General features: G+C 38.4%; 1 protein-coding gene across 6 annotated transcripts in view; it reads left to right on the forward strand.

Moving 5' to 3' along the window:
* The window catches only part of MIPOL1 (mirror-image polydactyly 1), a 193633-nt gene that overhangs the window by 1692 nt on the left and 173193 nt on the right, over positions 1-18748 (forward strand). Inside the window, exon 1 of one of the 6 annotated variants that reach the window (XM_061998528.1) lies at positions 2723-2806. The exons of 4 other annotated variants lie outside the window; for them this stretch is intronic. The gene's annotated coding sequence lies outside the window, so the exon portion shown is untranslated. Of the gene's footprint in view, positions 1-2722; positions 2807-17970; positions 17994-18748 lie in introns of those variants that run through there. One more of the 6 variants, XM_061998530.1, reaches the window with a different exon arrangement.

Here is an 18748-nt window from a genome sequence, read left to right on the forward strand (position 1 = left end):
TTAATTTGGAATCAGAAATCCTTCACATTATCTTCAAAGCACTTTTGAATTCCATGTATGGTCTTGAGCATCCTGGAATAGAACTAGGAGGCTAGATTTGCTGGCACTTCTCCAAAAAAGAAGGAAAAATAGTTTTTTAATCCTTATTTCTTAACTTCTCTCCCCTGAAAAAAAAAAGGCAGGTTATTGTTGCTTTACAAGGGCATCAGCTTATGCCAGATTTAAAGTATAGATATTTTGTAAGTAGGTGCATTGATGTATTCCTGCAGTACAGCTACTAAAGGCAAATTTTGTATCTTATTATTTCTCTATTCCTTAAGAAACACATTAACTTAGATCTGTTTCTTAAGTCTGAACAGTATATTTATGCTCTGTTTTCTGTGTCCGGGTTAAGTATTTAGCTGCAGTCTACTGTCTGTATACATTTTAGTTTAGTAAGAGAGAAGCTTCCAGATGTTCATTTAAAGCCTTTCAGGTAGTGACTGTATGGTAAAATTCAGGGCACAGGGAATCCTAAGTATATCAGAGGCATTGCACTCAAATTGGGATTTCATGACTCTAGAAATATATGTAGCATAGTAGCATGTGCTGGTTTTCCTCGCTATTCAGTCCTGGAAAGGTAACTTTAAGGTACCAGAGAAATCTGCATTTGTTATAATAACACCACATCTTTTCCTGAAGAAAAAAGGAAAAAGTTGATGCAAAAATCCATTGTGGAGAAAGACTATTGTGAAAGTTAACATGGAACCTAAAGTTGATTGGAAAAAATAGCATTCTGGCATTCTGGTGGATGGAATTCACATAATCAAAGAGAATAATTAGTACATGAGAAAAATATATTTAAACAAAAGACAAAATGTATTTTAGATTGGAATTAAAATTTATTTCATATAGGTGGAAAGCAGGGCAGTCAGAAACAATTTGTTTCAGATAGTCTTCTGAGAGATAGTGTTCTCAGATCACAGCTCTCCAGATTGGATGAATGGAAATACAAAGGTTATTGTTAGACTGAGGGAAAGAATCAGAAAATAAATTAAGCAAAATAATGAAGGCCTATAAGAAACAAGATTCATCACATGTAACTGTCCATTTCATTCAATGGGAAAGAACCTTTCCCTAGCAAAAAAACCCTAAAGATTTTTATATGAGGAGCATTTTGAGAATGAAAGATTCTTCAATACCCTACAAGTGGGGTTTAGTGCACAAGGTTCTGAAGTGACAGCATTGTCACCCTCCATGCTGCTTTTTCTGGACATAATTTCTCAGACTTTTTCCAAACACATTTTCCTATTTTGAGAACAGATTGCAGGTGCTGTAGAGTTTTGGAAGCCAAAACTTTATAGAAGTGTCTTTGAGAAGGTGTTTTCATGAAGTCATAATACTGTCCTGATAGGTTAGTTTGCAGAATGTGAGTGTTTTGTCATGGTTTAGCAAAAAAATGTTGCTGAGTAGAGTTTCAAGCTTGAAAGGAAATGTAGCATTTGGTAATTTAAAACAAAGATTAGACAAAAAACAATGGTTTTATTGCTACCAAAAAATATAGTTGCATAGAAAATACACAGAGAAGTGTTAATAAAGTATTAAAAGACCAAGACCTTAATTGCCAAAATAAATATTGTTCAGTAGTGTGATTTGCATGCATCAGAAAATGAACAGTCACCTATTATTTCATCTATGTAAGAGCAGAGTGGGGATTGCTGTGAGAATATAGAATATCTCCCTTAAATTAATAAATTTTGAATGTGCTGACCTTTAAGTAATTAAAATCTCAACTTCAATGTTTCATTAACATTTGCCTTAGTTCTCTTAGAGACTGCTGCTCAATAAATATAGAAGGATCATCAAGTCTCCAGTGTTCTGTGTCATCAAAAAGCAGATGCTGAAACATCACTACTTTCTTGTTCCAGAAATGCAGGTCTCCCTGCACAATGTTCCCTTGGACACAAATAGCAAACCTCGTTAAGGCAGACTTACTACAGTAGTTCAACAGTAAAGAGACTTTGGAGTGGTTCAGAAAGGTGTAGAAAGCAGGTGTTTAGATTTGTTTTCTGCAGGAGTGTCACTGCATCAAAAATAAGGTTGAAGTGCAGAAAAAGAAAATTATGCTCAGAGTGCATATAATTTATGTGTTGTTAGGAAACTATTAATTTTGTCTCACAGGATTCAAGCCCCAAATCGATTCACCTTCAACACAATTAAATTCTGCTGAAAGTCATGTGAAGAGCACATCTCCCCTATTCTCTCCATCCTCCGGCACTCCTGCTGCCCCGCAAAGGGCAACCTTCCCATTGGACAGGATTCATAAAGTGCTTCTAGGCTTAATCGCATTTCCATATAGCCTCTTCCCAAACCAGTACATGTGCACCACTACGTTCTCCTCCGTAATAGCCCGGGCAGGGTTTGTCTCTCCGTTCGGGTTTTACTGTATCCCTTAGCCGGGAGTACCGTTCCTGGCCAGGCTGGGCACCGCTCCAGTGCTAACACCCCAGCAAGGAAACAACTCATTCGTGCTCGGGAGAAGGGAGCGCGGGGAAGACGCCCGCAAGCCTCCGCCTCCCGCCGCCTCTTGCACCGCCTCTCCCGCCCGCGGGGCGGCGCCACCACCGCGCCCCGAGCCCAGCGGCCGCGCGGTCTCTTCCCGCCCCCAAGCGGCGGCCCCGCCGCTGCGCGCTCCCGAGGGCGGTGCGCGCGCCCGTCCTCCAGCCTCTCCTCCCGCCCCGGCCGCAGGGCCCGCCCGCTCGGGCTTTGTTGTGGAGGCGGCGGCGCGGGGTCGTCCGCACGCCGACAGCGGGGGAGGAGCGCGCAGGTAACGGGGCTGGCGGGGCTCTTCTCCGGTACGGCCGTGGCTGCCTCGCGGCGCTCGGGTTTGAACTTGCCCCGTCTCCTGCGAGAGGGGTCGTTGGCAGCGGCGTTTGTAAGGGCCGCTCTGCCCTCAGCGCCTCCCCACGGGCGAGCAGCCCTGCCCTGCTCTGCCCAGCCTCCTCTCCTCCGCCGCCCCTAGGGCCAGGCAGCCGCCGTCTAGCACATAGTGCTCCGCTTATTGGCGTCACGGGCCGTGGCAGCCCCTCCGGCGCAGGCCTTTGGCAGGGTTACCGTTAGCTCCACCGGCCCTATGGCCGCCGGCCGACCCCGGCTTGCCTGACTTACCGCTCTGCAGCAGGAGAGACGGCGAAGTGCGATCTGGAGTTTCAAAGGCTGTCAGCTCATCGGGGAGGGAAGGGATGGGCTGCCCTGGAAGGCGTGGAGAATCTGAAGTGAAACCTGTCCTGAACAAATTTAGGAGAGTACTGCTGGATCTTTAGTGTCATGTGAGAACATGCTGTGGAGGGCACTTGGAGCAGTAGTGATACATTAAACAAACAAGACCAACAAATAACCCACACAAAAAAACTTGCCAAAATAAACTCTGCAGTCTGTGCTTTTGTGTCTTTAAAAGAAGCTCCTTAGAAAGTCCCAGTGAGTTGTGTACCTCAGCACCTAATATAATTCAGTTCCATACTAATCTGCTTTCTCAATGGTGGTGTGAAGGTCTATTTCATTTGAAGAGAAAGACTATGTTTTCTCAGTTTGGAGGAAAAGCATTCCATATGTTTACTCTGAGGCCTGATTCATCGGAGACAGCACACCCTCCAAGGTTTCTCATGAAACAGCTACAACTGGTCCAAGTTCAATTTCAAGGTGTTGAAGTCCTTAGCACTGTAGGAATCTGGAAATTCAGAGTGCCCTGCAGCAGCATAGTCTTTTTAAATAGTTTGGTGAGTTCTAACTACTATTAGAACAGTGTAAAATTGCAGTGCTTTAGTTGTGGAAGAAAAATTGGTTAACCACAGCAGCGTGCTTTAGGATCAGTGGTGCTCAGAGCTACAAATTCTGGAGGTTATAGGACTCATGGGTTCTAGAGAAATGCAGTGATGTACTTGTCTTGTTCTTGTACCTATCCTTGAGCATCTTCTCTTGGCCAGTTTTGCTCTGGGAATTATACAACTTTGTTTCAATCTGAAACAACCTGGTTTGGATTATTTGCCAATTTAAATATAGCACTAATATCTTGTGAGATTTAACAAGAGTTTAAACTAAGTCATAACAGTTAAAGTAAGCATACTGCATTTTGTGATGATTCTGTTCTATTTTACTTTTAAGTATGCAAAGTGTAATCATTCATGATATATGCATGAGTCTGAGCTGTATACACCAGTGAGGTACCATCAGCACCATAATTAGTTCTGCTTATTACTGGCACAGGGATCAGTACTGATTTCAGGCTGTTGAAAATTATAAACTTGTCTTGCCCATCCAGTTAAGGAGAAGTTGCTGCAGTTCTGGTTGCAATGTGCAAAGTGAAGGGAGGGACTGGAGAGGTAAAATTATGCACAGGATTTGAGGAAAGTTTGAACAGCTGCTGCTGCAACTTTTGGGAGAAGGAGGTGGAGTTTTGAAGCTACACAGTTGCTGCTGCATCTGATCACTGGAAGTGACAGCATTGTCAGGGAGATTATAGCACTCTTAGGACTTGCCTAATCTGTTTTTTCTGGATTCCCTTCGTTACTCTTGTAATTAATAGATTGCTTCATTCAGAGAGGGAAATGTCCCTTTTGTTCTTTGCATTCTGCCATTCTGTCTATCTGCTTGTTAGAAGTAATTCTAGATGATGCCAAATTAGAAATGCATGATTACGGTGTTACCCTCTTTTCTTGACCAGGAAGAAACAAAACAGACTTCAGGCTTAGTATTGCAACAAGATAAATTCGGCACATTGTATTACTGGCAGAAATAGGATGGACAGTGCTGATGTCCTGGAGCCCAGATCTCTTTGCAATTTGCAGGATTTTAGTTTTTGAAGGTGCCTAGTTTCGTAAAAAGATAAGGAAGCTTTTTCACAGCTTGCTGAAAGGGGTTCAGGGGAAGAGGGAAAATACAGGTTTAGTAATTCAGTCTGAAGGGAATTATTAAATTATTCACTAGAACTGAAAGCAAGAAGGTACATGTGAGCTGAGGGTGTGGGGGGAGAAGATCCCACTTATTAATCAAAGTTTTGTGTAAAATCAGTCATTTAAACTTGAGAGATATACTAATGAATCTTTTGGTAACTCCTTTTAAAATTTTTAACTTGTCAAACATATGACAGAGTAGATGCTGCCTGTTAATGGCAGTATGCAGATAACAAAATGTTTTGAAACTATGAATTGCTGATGTGACATCTGCTGATGTTCATTTCAGTGCAGGACTCTCAAATCTATGCAGAGGTTTCTTTTAACTTTTACATCTGTCATCCTATATAGGCAATACATGTTTTGAAACTTACTTGTTCTAAACCAAACAACTAACCCTTCTGGGCTGAAGTCAATTTAAATACAGGGTAATGTTGCCACTGGTAGACATTCCTAAAAGTACAATGACTGTTTTTTGCCTTCTCCTTTTAAAGAAAAAATGGTTTTGAAGGATTAGTAAAAACAGTATTGAACCCATACTTGCAGAATAGATACAGCTATGGCAAAAATCAGTGTGTATGCTCATTTGTTTAGATGAATCTCTGCTGCTTTGAGCCACTGTTTTGTTTTTTGTTTTTTTTTTTTAAGTGATAGACTGGCATGTTCTCTGCTAACCTCATGAGCCACGCTACAGAAATTATAACAGCAGGCTTCTCTTTTCCATGGTGATTCTTGACATGGACTTTTGTCTGTTAAGGATAGTTTAAAATGTAGCGAACTGGCAGTTTCTGCAGAATGATAGCCTTTGGTACATTAAAGAATAGTAAGTATTAGAATTTTGAAAATATTTTGTATTTTACTGTGAGGGTGAGGGAGCACTGGCACAGGCTGCCCAGGGAGGGTGTAGAGGCACCTTCTCTGGAGGTTTTCAGAACCCACCTGGATTCATTCCTGTGTGACCAGATCTAGGTGGACCTGTTTTGACAGAGGGGTTGGATTAGATGGTCTCTAAAGGTCCTGTCCAACCCCTACCATTCTATGGATTTTGGTAGTGCTGGGGCTACAGATGTGGCTTTTGTGATAAGTAGCCAGCCCATGTCTGACAGAGCTGATGCCAGCCTGGGAAGGTGTTTTAAAGATTTGGGTTTATTTCTCATTACCCTTCTCTGATTTGCTTGGTAGTAAATGAAACTAATTTTCCTAAATTGAGTCTGTTTTGCCCATGATGGTAATTGGTGGTGAGTGATCTCTCCCTGTCCTTATCTCAACCCATGAGCCTATCAATATATTTTCCTCTCCCCTGTCCAGCCGAGGAGGTGAGGGATAGCATGGCTTTGGTGGGTACCTAGTGTCTGATCAGGGTCAGCCCACCACGCTAAAATACATGAGGCTGGTTGATAGTATCAAGTCAAGGAATAGACCCAAATTCCCTTTAAGCGAACAGCAAAACTTCCATTAGTCACAGTAGTGTGGGATTACATTGCAGATTTGCAATAAATAATTGGTAATGAGTTCAGCTCCTGGAGTGCATTAATTTTTGCACCATGAAATCCATAGTAAATTGAATTAAGGACATCCACATAACATACTGGTAGACAAATGTTATCCTTTTATGTAAATCTGTTGAGGACAGAATTTGATCTTTAAGTTATACGTTCATTTAAATAGTAATGTTCCAGCTAGCTATGCACTAATTTAAATGTTAAGTGTGAAATAAATTAGAAAAATCTAATCTGCTTCAGTAATGTCGTATTAGGACAAAGAAGGATTAAAATGATTGGTTATTGATTAGTTCTTTGAAAAGAAGGGGTTGGAAGTTCAGGATTTGTGAAAAAAGAGACCAGGGTTGTCTGTGAAACTTCTGAAAATGCTGTGTAATGCTACGCTGTGAGAAAGTTTAACATGGGATCAAAGATTACTGTACTGAAGCAAACAGACTGAATTTTTAATGGTGTTTTAAAAATGTACGTATCTTGTAATTTATGTTGACTTGTACTTTAGCTTATAAATAAAAATATCCACTTGTAAAGAGAGCATTTAGTGCTGAAGAATTTCTTCATGGTTTTGTGTGTATCAATTACACTTGGTGGGACAAGACCTAGAAATTGTCATTAGCTGCCAATTTAACAAATAAATGGTATTAAGCTTAGATTGGCTTGGGGAAAGGGAATAGGGCTTTTCTCCGAGGCATGGCAATTGCTATGTGTGGAAATTGAAAGCATTAAAATATTTCTGTTTGGAAGAGCATTTACATAATTAAAAATATTATTTTGCATTATTTCAGATTTTATGCGTGAAGTAAAGTATATATAAATCTTTGTATTGGGAACATTGTATTGGTGGTTTAGGTTGTATTTAGATGCCCTTGGTTTGTTTCCTTTGGGAATAGTCAAATCTGCTTTAGCTTTCTTTCATAATGCTACTTCCAAATGTGTATATTCGACCCTTCTCTTTGTTAATTGCAATATATCAACAGGTGAGGAAGTGGAACCATTCTTACTGCTTACATATGGCATCCAATAGAAAAGAAAATATCAGTTTGTACTATTTTTCTGTTGTTTTTTTTCCTATGAGTTATAGGTTTAACTTCTAAAAGGAAGCTTAATTGACTGCCAGTCTAGTTACCAAGAAAAATGGTAACTCAGCTTGTAGCTGCGTGTAGTTAAGAGAACTGAGACTAATTAGAAAATTATTCTAAAACATTCCAGTGGCCACTTCAACACTATTGAAAAAAGTTCTGCAGAAATAAATGTTATATCTTTCAAGCATTGATACATAGTTATATTTTTCTTCAAAAACGAGTCCTGTTTGAGAGAGATTAGATAGTGAAATGTGAAGATGCATATCTAATGCAGTGTCCTAGCTAGATATTGTCATTTGTAGCTGTTCTAGTTGCCTAAATTATACCCACCCTTTAATAAAAGTATTAGTATTGATGTAATAACATTATTAGTATCAGTATAATGGTTTAGTAAAGTTATTAGTGTTATTTTTAAAAGGCACTATTAAATTTTCTCAACAGCAGTTCTTAATTTCAAATTTATTTTATTTACTGTTGGACTTGCTTTAAGATTCTGCTTCTCAATGTGTCGTCATTGCAGTTCCCATTCGAGTAAATAAAATTTCAGATTCTACAGGGTTTTGCAACATGAGGTGCTTAGTAGGTGAGAATGTGTTGACTTGGTTATGTACGTTTATAGATACAAGCAGGAGAAACAAAGCATTTTTCATCATGTTTTTCATATAGTGTGATTGTATGCGTGTACAGATAACAGGCAGTTTTTCTATTTACTGTTATAGCAGAGTATTAGGATGTGGTTTTCCTTGTCTGAAGTTTGACATAAACATTGGATGACCAGTTTGCTCCTTGGTACGTTCCTCATAATAAGGAAAATGGCAGAATTTTAAGATTTTTAGACTGTTTTGTAGCTCATTTTGTAGAGCTAAAAAAATACGTTCTAATTTAGGAGATTTTTTTTCTGCAAATATTACTAGACGAGGGATACAGGTAGTATCATAGACATTCAGTTGCTCAGTGTAGTCAAAATAGGATGGTCAAATACTTAGATACCAATTTAAACACGTTTTCACAGGTACTAGTTGACTTTTTCCACTTTTTTGCCCCCTCTGCTAGTTGTCAGGATACCATGAGCCTAATGACAGTGTGAAGTTGAAGACGGTATAAAAGTTAATCTTCAAGTAGTTAAATAGTCCTGGTTCTCATGATCTATATCTGAAGAAAAACAAACTATTTAATAAGTCTATATTCTTGGATCTGTTTGTAGTAGTATTTATTTTCATTCGACCACAAGAATCTTGAAGTCAAACTTTTCTCTTTGCACCTGACTAGGTATAAAGAAAAAGGATGTAGTTCCACACCTATATCCTTCTCAAGAGTAGCCTGCATTGATGTCATTGTTACTTAAAGAGACATCAGCAATCTCATGGTTCTGCTCAGTGGTATTTAAAAATGTATTTTGATTGAAATTTGAACTCAGCAAGTGAAAGTCCACCTTCAAGGTGTAAATTTTGCTTTTTCTTCAAGTTAAAAGAAAAAGACAGCGTTCTGTTCTCATTCTGTGGTGTTGTGCAAGTTCATTGTAGGAGACTTTGTCCATTAGTCTCTTAAACTATCATTTTAGGGTGACAAGCTAGATTGAGAATCTAAGCCCTGGGAGGAACTATGTGAATTCCCTGGTGTCTTTGTTCACCATTTCTCCCTGTCTTATAGTATACTCTGTACCCATCACTTCATTCCTGCCGTCTTGCTGTGACCATCTGTTGGTTGTTTCTAGATGTTCCTGGATGTGGATATTTCTGTGATTCTCTTATCATGACCCCACTGCTCTTGTACCTCCAGCACTACTGAGCCTCTCTTAGCTGCCTTCAACATGATGTTAAGTGTGGGGCAAGGTGCTTAAAAAAAGAGGTGAGAAGGAGTTGTGGCATTCACTGTCCTTTTCCTACACTGTCTCTTTTCTTGCAGTAGGTCTTAAATTAGGTGCTGATCTTGCTAGGCTTATCTTGGAGAACAGAACAGAATTGGGATCTTGCCACCTAGATGTGATTGCTGCTTGGTCAAACACTATCTAATTTTTCAACTCTTTCTCCAGAGCTACCACAGTAAACTTGACCAAAACAAGCTGAGGTAACTACCTGAACTACTGCACAGAAGTGGTAGCACTGCTGCTGCTTTTCATTGCAGCTTCTTTTCTGGCTGCCCAAGTTCCACAGGCTGGTGGGCACAGAGGGTCCTGAGGAGGAACAATTATTGCCAGTTTTCATTACCAAACATGAAATGAGCATATACTGGGGTCAGCAAGGCAAAGGTTGAATTTCTCAATTTGAAAAATGCTACAGTGGACAAATTAATCTTTAAAGTTAGACATACTATAGCTGCATGAGCTACAGTAGCTACAGTGCAGAAGCACCCTTGATGAAAACTGATGGCAGTCTCCTACTGAAAACATTTTTGCTTTTGTACTTTTGAGAAATCCTGTTTTTTGTGAAGAGAAAGACCACCATTTCTAATGTCTTAAAATATGCAATTAATTTTCAGTATTTTTTACTGAGTTACTTGTGCTTATTTGCTTCCTTTAAAGAGGAAGAATAAAGCTTTACATCTGAATTGGGAGTGTATAAAGGTATGTCACTTCTTGTAGAAGAACAGTGGTTCTTTAGAACAGTTTTTGAGATATATTTTACAAATATTAAAAGATAATTAAAGATTTCTTCTGTGAAATAGCTGTTGAGATTTTTTTTTCCCACCAGTCCTTCCAGTGGGTGTGCAGGATCACGAACCGGCAGATGGAGCCCTGTGCCAACAGCCGGCCTTGAACAGGCTGCTGGGAGGACCAACCTCTCTCTCCCAGAGACAGGCAGGAGAGGCTTCTTCAGCATGTATCTGTAATATGTTTTATTCATATGTAATAGATGAACATGGTTTTAAAATTAAATATCTAGTATTAGCTGTGCAAGTCAAGGCAGTGACCTTGTGCTGTGATGCTTAGGGGTAGTCCTGCCGTGTTCATGGGGGACAAGTGGTTGGGTGAAATACCCTGATCTGTTTCAGAGTGCTGCCAGTATGACAGCTTGTTTAGTATGCCATGCGTTTTTCCTTTTTAGTTAATTTCTGAGTCAACTGCTTGTTGTTAGGCAAATCTTGGCTGAGAGCACTGAAAACTCTTAAGAAACTTGCAAAGCAGAAAAAATTGTCTCTCAAATTTAAGTTTCGAGAGTTGGTTTTCTATTTTTGTTTCTCACTAGTGCTAACTGCTGATTCTTTTGAAACTATATTTTTTAGTATTAAAATTTGTTGAGTAGTGCAGTTCATAAATTCATAACCAGCAGTGGATGATCCTGCGTATTCCACATTTTTCATGGCGTGTGTCCACACTCTCAGCCCAGGGCTGTGTTATGTGGTTCAACTAAATGGTGCAATGGACTAGGGATTGTTGATGTTTGTGTGAGCCTCTTGTAAAACTGTGGAGAATGTACAAGTTGATAAGACCTTCCTTTAGAAATAAGTTTACCTGATGCAATTTTTTATGTAACAAATTACTCTAGGGTGAGAATAGTTCCTAAATAGCAAGGTGCTGATTTTATTTTAAAATGTAATGCACAGTTCTTAATTTTAAAGGGAAAAAACAGGATAAAATTTCAGAGATAATAAGAGGTTGTAAATATATATTCATATTGGGGTGGTTGTTAATTGTTTTTGTGCCAATATGTATATACTTGAAAAATCTCATAAGTTAGCATTTATTCTGTGATCATAATATCTATGCAGTTTGTTTAACATATACCCTACATTTCTCATTTGAAATTCTGAATGACTTAATATTTACATTTCAAAACAATAGAAAGGGTGTGAGTCCCTGATGTTCTTGCTCTAACATTTCTGTGCAGTAACACTCCTGTACAGTACCTTATATCCCAAAAGAAAAATGAAGCTGTTCTCAAAGCCTGCAGATTTGTTTGATGACTGTATGAATACTGAGCTAAACTGCAGTCTGAAATAATCTTTGGAGATGTGTTTCTGCCTGCTGCTCACTCTGCAACGTGAAAACACCATTCAGGTATAGGGAATGGGGTTAAAAGTGAGATTGTAAAAGCATTTGTCAAAACCAAAATATTGAGTTAGAATTCTGCTGGAATGTGGGTTTTTCCTATGTTTTTTTAATGGCTAGTAGCCACTTTTGCTTATGGCTTGCAAAAATGAAATCATGAGTTTTCTTTTACGTAACATATGGCAAACTGTAGTACAGCACTCCAGTAATTCAAACTCAGCTACTTGTTGCACCTGGAGGGAGAGCTCTAGACAGCATTCCAATTTGTTACTGTTTCAGTGCATTTAAAATAGACAAACACAAACCACAACTACTAACATCCTTATCCTTTGGAGGGAGAAAAGAAAACAGACCTGTGGCTGTTTGACCGCAGCCTGTAGCTAAGCTCTGGCACAGCTGCTTGCTTGCCACCACCCCCAGCTGGATGGGGAGAAAATAGGGAGAAAGGAAGTGAGAAAACTCACCGTTGAAAACAAAGACAGTTTAATAAGAAAAGGAACAAGAAGAAAGGAAAACAAACAAACCCTTAAATGATGCAAATAATCACTACCTCCCACCCACAAGCATATCAAGGCCCAGTAGATCTCTGAGACACAGCTGCTTCAGAAGACAAACGGCACACACACTTCTTGTTTTATCCTAGTTTCTATTGCTAAGCATGACATGTGGTTGGAATATCCCTTTGGCTAGCTTGGGTCAGCTCTGTCCCTTCCCAACTTCTTGACCACTCCCCAGGCTACTCTCTGGAGTGACAGGGTTGGCAGAAAGCAAAAGCCTTGATAGTGTGCAAGCACTGTTAGCAATTGTGTATAATCAGCAGTGTTTTAGCCAAAAATCCAAAGCACAGTACCTGTTTTGAAGAAGGTTAACTCCATCCAAACCATATCCAGTACAAGTAGTAATGTATTTTTAGTAGTAAAACCACTCTATTTTATTCTAAATGTTCTGAAAAGCATTTTGTAAATTCACATTAGCATGTATTGATGTTAGAAGCTTAGCTGGATATACATCTTAATTTTTTAAGGGAGAAACAGATAAATTTCATTAGAATCTACTTCTGTCAATTTTTAGACTTTTTAAAATAATTTGGAAGAAATTGCACTTACATGCAGCAGCTGGTCAGCTCGTTGGCTTTTCACCTGCTACCAAAATTTCAGCATGTAGTTTTGCCATTAACTATATCTTAAGCCATCTTTTGTTTGTTTGAGAATTATAATACATAGTTTGAACCATCATTAGAGTGGTCACATTTTTGTGTTCTTTGAATTGATATTTAGTTATTACTAGAGGCAGTGATACAAGCACAAAAAGGAAACTGTAAAAGAATATAAATATTTTACTTGAGTGTTTATAAAAGTAACCATTAATCAGGAAAAGTTTGACAGCAAAACTTTCAATGAAATACAGGTTAGAGCTGAAAAGACAGAACTCCAGAAAATCACATTCCAATGAATGTTTGCCCTTAGAAGCAAAAGAGGAGCTTAATAATCTTATATGAACCATTAACTGAGTGGTAGAATCAAGAGGGTGGGTTTACTGGTCATTAAAAGGTGAGGAAAAAGACAAGCCTTCATTAAACTTGGCCTTAAAATGTTTTTAAGAAACAAAACACAGAAACATAAAATCTTGCTCCTGTCAGTACATGGAGAACATGAAAAGATGACTGATAACAACTGTTTTTCTGTGCTTGATGCATCAGTTGAATTTGGCAGCTGCCCTGATGAGTGGAGACCACCTCCACGTGTATTCAGCATTCCTGACGTATCAGCACCTGATTCTTTTGAGAGATTTTATGCAGCGCCTGAAGCATTTAGTAGGGAAGTACAAGACGTGTTGAATAGCAGGGGCTGTAGTGAGGTCTGATGTTTTGACCCGGGGAAGAGAATAGAAATATAGAGCTAGCAATTGTGAAAAGGTTTAGGAAGAATCTAGAATTTGGGAAGAGCCTTCTAGGCTCTGGTTCCATTTCTCTTAATCCAAAAGATCTGAGGTGTTAACTGAAGCAGATTATTTTCTAATATAAGCAGGAATAATAGATCTTTAGGATACCTTCAAAGACCTGTTGATAGTTTACTGGAGCATGAGATTTTGTCACTGCTATGGGGTTTTTGATTACAAATTACAATGAGTGAGGAAGGAGGTTATGGGAACTGGACTATTTAAAGAACTCCTGCAAAAGATGGAACAAATCATCAGATTGCACAGAAGCTTGCAGTTGTCTGTGTTGATCAACTGTAATACAGCAACTGATTGAAAAAGATCTGTTGATCCTCCAAAGTCTAAGTGGTTTCTGAGTGCAAATATGGGAGGGATGAGACACCTAGACAACTGTAGTCTTTATGCTGTTTCAGTTGATGTCCTTGAACATTTTATGGGTTAAATTTACTTCTTAGCAAGGAACTGTTAAAAGTTTTAATACATTCATTCAGACACTAAGCTCACTAGCTCTAAAGCAAAGCTGTTTAAAAAATGCTAATTCTATGTTCTGGCAGTAAAATGTGTGTGGTATACACTTGCAATCTGGACAATGCCTAAAAACAGGTTTCCTGCTGGGCTAATTGTGCTAATTGTAGTGCTCTTGTATAGCAGTCAAGGGAAATTGGCCTAATACATTTATAAACTAAACAATATCGACACATCTGTTCTTAGAAATACATGATATGAAAGTTTAGTTGAATGTAAATCAACCAGCTAAGAGGAAGTTTACCTGATAGCTAACATATCTTAAATGGGATACATCTATGACACATAGCATTTTCTGAAAGTTTAATGCCTTCGGTGGTGGTTTGATTCTTACTCCCCTTTGGAGGCAGATTGTACAAGCCGGGGAGCTGTGCTGGCTTCTCTTTTCAGCTTTTTAAATGCAGCATGGTTCAAACTGATGTTAGTACTCTTATATCTAAGGCACAGATTCTTTTAATCTTTACCTTTTGTTTGTAGGACAGATTTGAGTCATTATCTCTAGGATAAGGAGATGGTAAAGCATCTCAGTAATTCCTAGACGAACTATTACAGTCTGATAGAGAAAGGATATTCCCATTTAAGCCTTGATCTTTCCAAGGTCTTTGTGTGTCTGGTTTTTAAAATAGCATACATTTCCCTCTAAAGATATTTATTTTAATTTACATTGTTTATATGTGTCTGTATATTCCAAATAATGTGTTAGATTTTTTAGGATTTGACCAAATTAAAAGTAGAGTTTTTGATTTTTAATCTATCGCTACGTATCTCTTGCAGTAGTATTTGACTGGAGGACTTTTATTTTAAAACTGTTGAAGAACATCTGTACCTATTTTTGGATAAATTTAATGAGATATGAAAAAATATATTGCCAGAATGTTTTCCTGACTCAGTTCAGAATATAATGACAGATAAACAGTTTGATTTTTCTGTACATGAAACCCTATATATGAATATGGCTTAGCCAAGCTGCTTTAATCACTCGTATCTTATGATTTTATAGTTCATTTGGGAAGTATTTCGTTTTTGTTGTATGCTTTTGTGGACTGGATGTAAATTAATCACAGAAGTACAGTGTCAACATGAATTAATTATGCAAGTAAGCCAAATGACTATTTCATTATTTTATTGAAACGGAAAGAGTTTGAGAAGATCTTTTGTCTTAATAGATTAGTCAAAATTCATTGGAAGGAGTCTTAGTATATTTAAGCTAATGGAAAAAAAATCGCTTTCAGTACATCCTACAGAGATCCTGTTTAAAACAGATGACAGTCTGTCACGTTCAGTAGCACATCAGTCATCAGATTTATTCTAATTCCTTAAGCTGAACATTTCATTCAAGCTTGTAGATTGTCTTGTCAAGCGACCAAAAGCCTTACAGGTTTTCTGTCAAGCATAGAGTTGCACCAGCAGTTCACAAATAAATGCTAAGCTGCAAAAATATTGTTTATTTTCTTTAACCTTTTATTCAGTTAACTGCAATGTTCTTTCACATTATTTCCTCCACACGTTTATCACAAGGTATTTGAAGGACTGTTTCCTAAACATGCCTCATCGTGACCATAGCCACTTCAGACCAAGGGCCACTCATTTGGGGATGTTGTTTTTACTTGTAGCAGTCTAGACCACCATGGTTATGACATTCCTTCTCTAATCACAAAGGCCCAGTAAGCAGCTTCATTTGCTGCAGACGTGAAGGAATCCCACTGCCATTGTACATGCAGCACTAGGTGGCCATGGACCTGGACTTGTGCTTGCCCTGTATGGAAAGTGACAATTTTGCTGTTAGCCCATATAGCTGTGCCATACTTCATATTTGTTCATCAAAATCTCTTTAGGATGATTTTTCATGCATTACAGTCTGTTTGTGTACAAGCAGCGTGGAAGAATTGGCCTCCTTTGGTTGCACATGTGCCACCTTGGACAAAATACATTTTTCTTCTGTCTTTTTTTTTTTTTTTTTCTTTTCCTCTCTGACCTTTGATTCAAAGCCTTTTATTTTCCTTAAAACAAAGTTTCTGTGTAAACTCTAGCACTTGCACACAAAGTATACTTCAGCCTGCACCCTAGTGAGAACTTGAAGCAGTTGACTTTCTTTGAAGTTGACAAATATATGCCTGAGGTAATAGTACACTGGGGATGATTAGTTGAAGTGATGTTAATTAATTGTGCTAAGAAAGAAAGTAAACTACTAGGCTGATGTGTTTGTTTAACTTATATTGAAGCACAAAAAATTGCTCAGTAAAGTGATTATTTTTATGAATCACCAGACTAATTTCTGTATTAAACTGCTGATGCTATGTCATTCAATGTAAAGTTGTGACTTTAATAGGAAAAATACTTCCTTGGTTTATCTTTTTCAGACATTGAATAAAAGTAAGGGTATTAACCCTAAGCTGTGGGTTAATAATTTTCCATAGCTACCAACTTCAGAACTTTGCTTTATACATCTCATTCTTCATTATAACTTGTGATTTGGTCTATTTTGTGTTTTCTGTCATTTACATGCAGTGCTACATTTTCTGTCCTGGTGTTTTCTTTATTATAAAATCCTGTTATTTCTTCACGCTGTGTTTTGGTCTGCTAAATGGCCAATATGTTCTTTTAGCAGGCTTATTTGAACAATTACTCTGAAAGACACATTGTATACATCTAAAAAGGAGCCGTCGAGTTGAAGCCCTAGATAAAATTAGAGCCTGAGTATTTTAAAAAAATGTTAAAATGTCAAGGTAATGAAAAGTCAGAAAATAAATTATACTTATTATTAATTTTGGATTGTATTCAAACAGAAAAATGTAGTATAGACAATGCTGGGTACAGAGAGATAAAATTCAATTTTACACTAGGATAATTGTTTTCTATATTTTACATTTATTTATAAGATCAGATAAAGGCTTGGAATTCTCGATATAAATCACAGTATGGTTGTGATGAATGCCAAGGTCAGTAAATGGAAAACCCTTCACTTGGAAAACACATTACTACTGCAGAAAATACTAAGTGAATAAAATTAAACTGATAAGCACCATCTTTCCCACCAAATGTTCTTTACTTTGAGTAAGTAAAAGTACTTTACTTTTTTTGTTTTCAGAGGAGTACATAGGTATTAATGCTCTAAGCATCCTTCCATATATTTTATTACCTGTAGGCAAATTAACATGTTTTTGTTAAGAAAAGATTAATGCAAAACTTGCTTGAGGTCTGTGGCTGAGAATGGAGCTGTTGCTGCTGTAACATACAGAAATTAGATTGGCCCTGTTCAAACAGCTTTGCATGTGCTGGAGATGTAGTTGACGGGGTTGAAATGCTATCTAGATTATGGAGCTCATGATTTAAGAATTTGTTTCTGTGATAAATGTTTCCTATCAAGCCTATTTCTATCAGGAAGGTATGTTTTATTGAGAACCAAATCTCTGGTGTGGCTTGAAGAGGAGAAAATATTAACTGTCTTTAAGATTTGGCAGGACAATAAAATGGATTCTAGGTCTTTGCAGGGAACGTACACTGTTGATGACTTTATCCTGTAAAGAGGTGTCTCGGTCTCAGGTATCTCAGCTGACTATGTCAGTCTGAACTAAAGAAGGAGACAACCTCTAAGTAATTTGAAAGCTGAAATTTGAAACATGTAGGTAACTAACTGAAATGACTACCACTCATCTTCCCACCAATATTTAATAAATAAGCTCTAATGTTCAGTGGCAGCTTTTTCTATACGTAGTGTATTGAGGCTTTTGAGTCTTAGAGCAATAAGAAATAGACTTCTCTACGTGGCATCCACATCACAAAAAGTGTTACTAGATCTGACAGGTATTTTGTCAAGCAGGACATGTTTCCGAAAAATTGGCTTCCAAAAACATCAGCTGCCCTTATTACACACGAATATTTCTTGCTTGTTACAGGCTTCAGTTTTTCTAGGCTTCTGTAATAGTAGTGGTGTCACTGAGGTCAGTAATTTGCCACTGTTACATGATACAGATTATTATAGGAGCGATGAGTAGTGACCCAACAATCTGATCTCACTGAACAGCTCTTCAAGGTAAGTACTAGCGTTAAACTGATCTTTTATTTTCTTCAGAAATTGTAGTTTGTTTGTATGCTTGTAATTTGTTCCACTTCAGCAAAGGAAGAGCCATTGCAGTGGTGTCAGGATCTGATTTTTGTTTCTTTCAGGTAGGTTTCAAGGTAAAGGATGTTGCGTACTGTGTTGGTTTAGCCAGGTGCCCACCAAGTCATAATATCACTCCCCTTCCTAAGCTGGACAGGAGAGAGGGACAACTATAACTAGCAGTTTGTGTTTCAAGATAAGAACAGGGAGATAACTTGGCAATTAACATCACAGGCAAAACAGACTCAACTTGGGGAGAAAAAGGTTTGATTTATTAATAAACTATAGGAACAAGGAGATGAGAAATAAAACCCAATCTTAAAACACTTCCCCCTACCTCTCCCACCTCCCAGGACTCCCCTTCTTTCCCCCACAATGGTGTGGAGGATAGGGGATGGGGGTTGGGCTCAGTTCATTACAGATGGACTTTGCCACTGTTTCTATGAGTGCTTAACCGGCTGGCTAGATGAGGGAAGAGCAGCGGATGTCATCTACCTTGACTTCAGCAAGGCTTTTGACACTGTCTCCCACAACATCCTCATCAGAAAGCTCAGGCAGTGTGGCTTGGATGAGTGGACGGTGAAGTGGATCAAGAGCTGGCTGAATGACAGAGCCCAGAGGGTGGTGATCAATGGCACAGAATCGAGTTGGAGGCCTGTGGCCAGTGGAGTTCCACAGGGATTGAT

This window comes from Colius striatus, chromosome 6 (assembly GCF_028858725.1).
Source record: "Colius striatus isolate bColStr4 chromosome 6, bColStr4.1.hap1, whole genome shotgun sequence".
Taxonomy (NCBI): domain Eukaryota; kingdom Metazoa; phylum Chordata; class Aves; order Coliiformes; family Coliidae; genus Colius; species Colius striatus.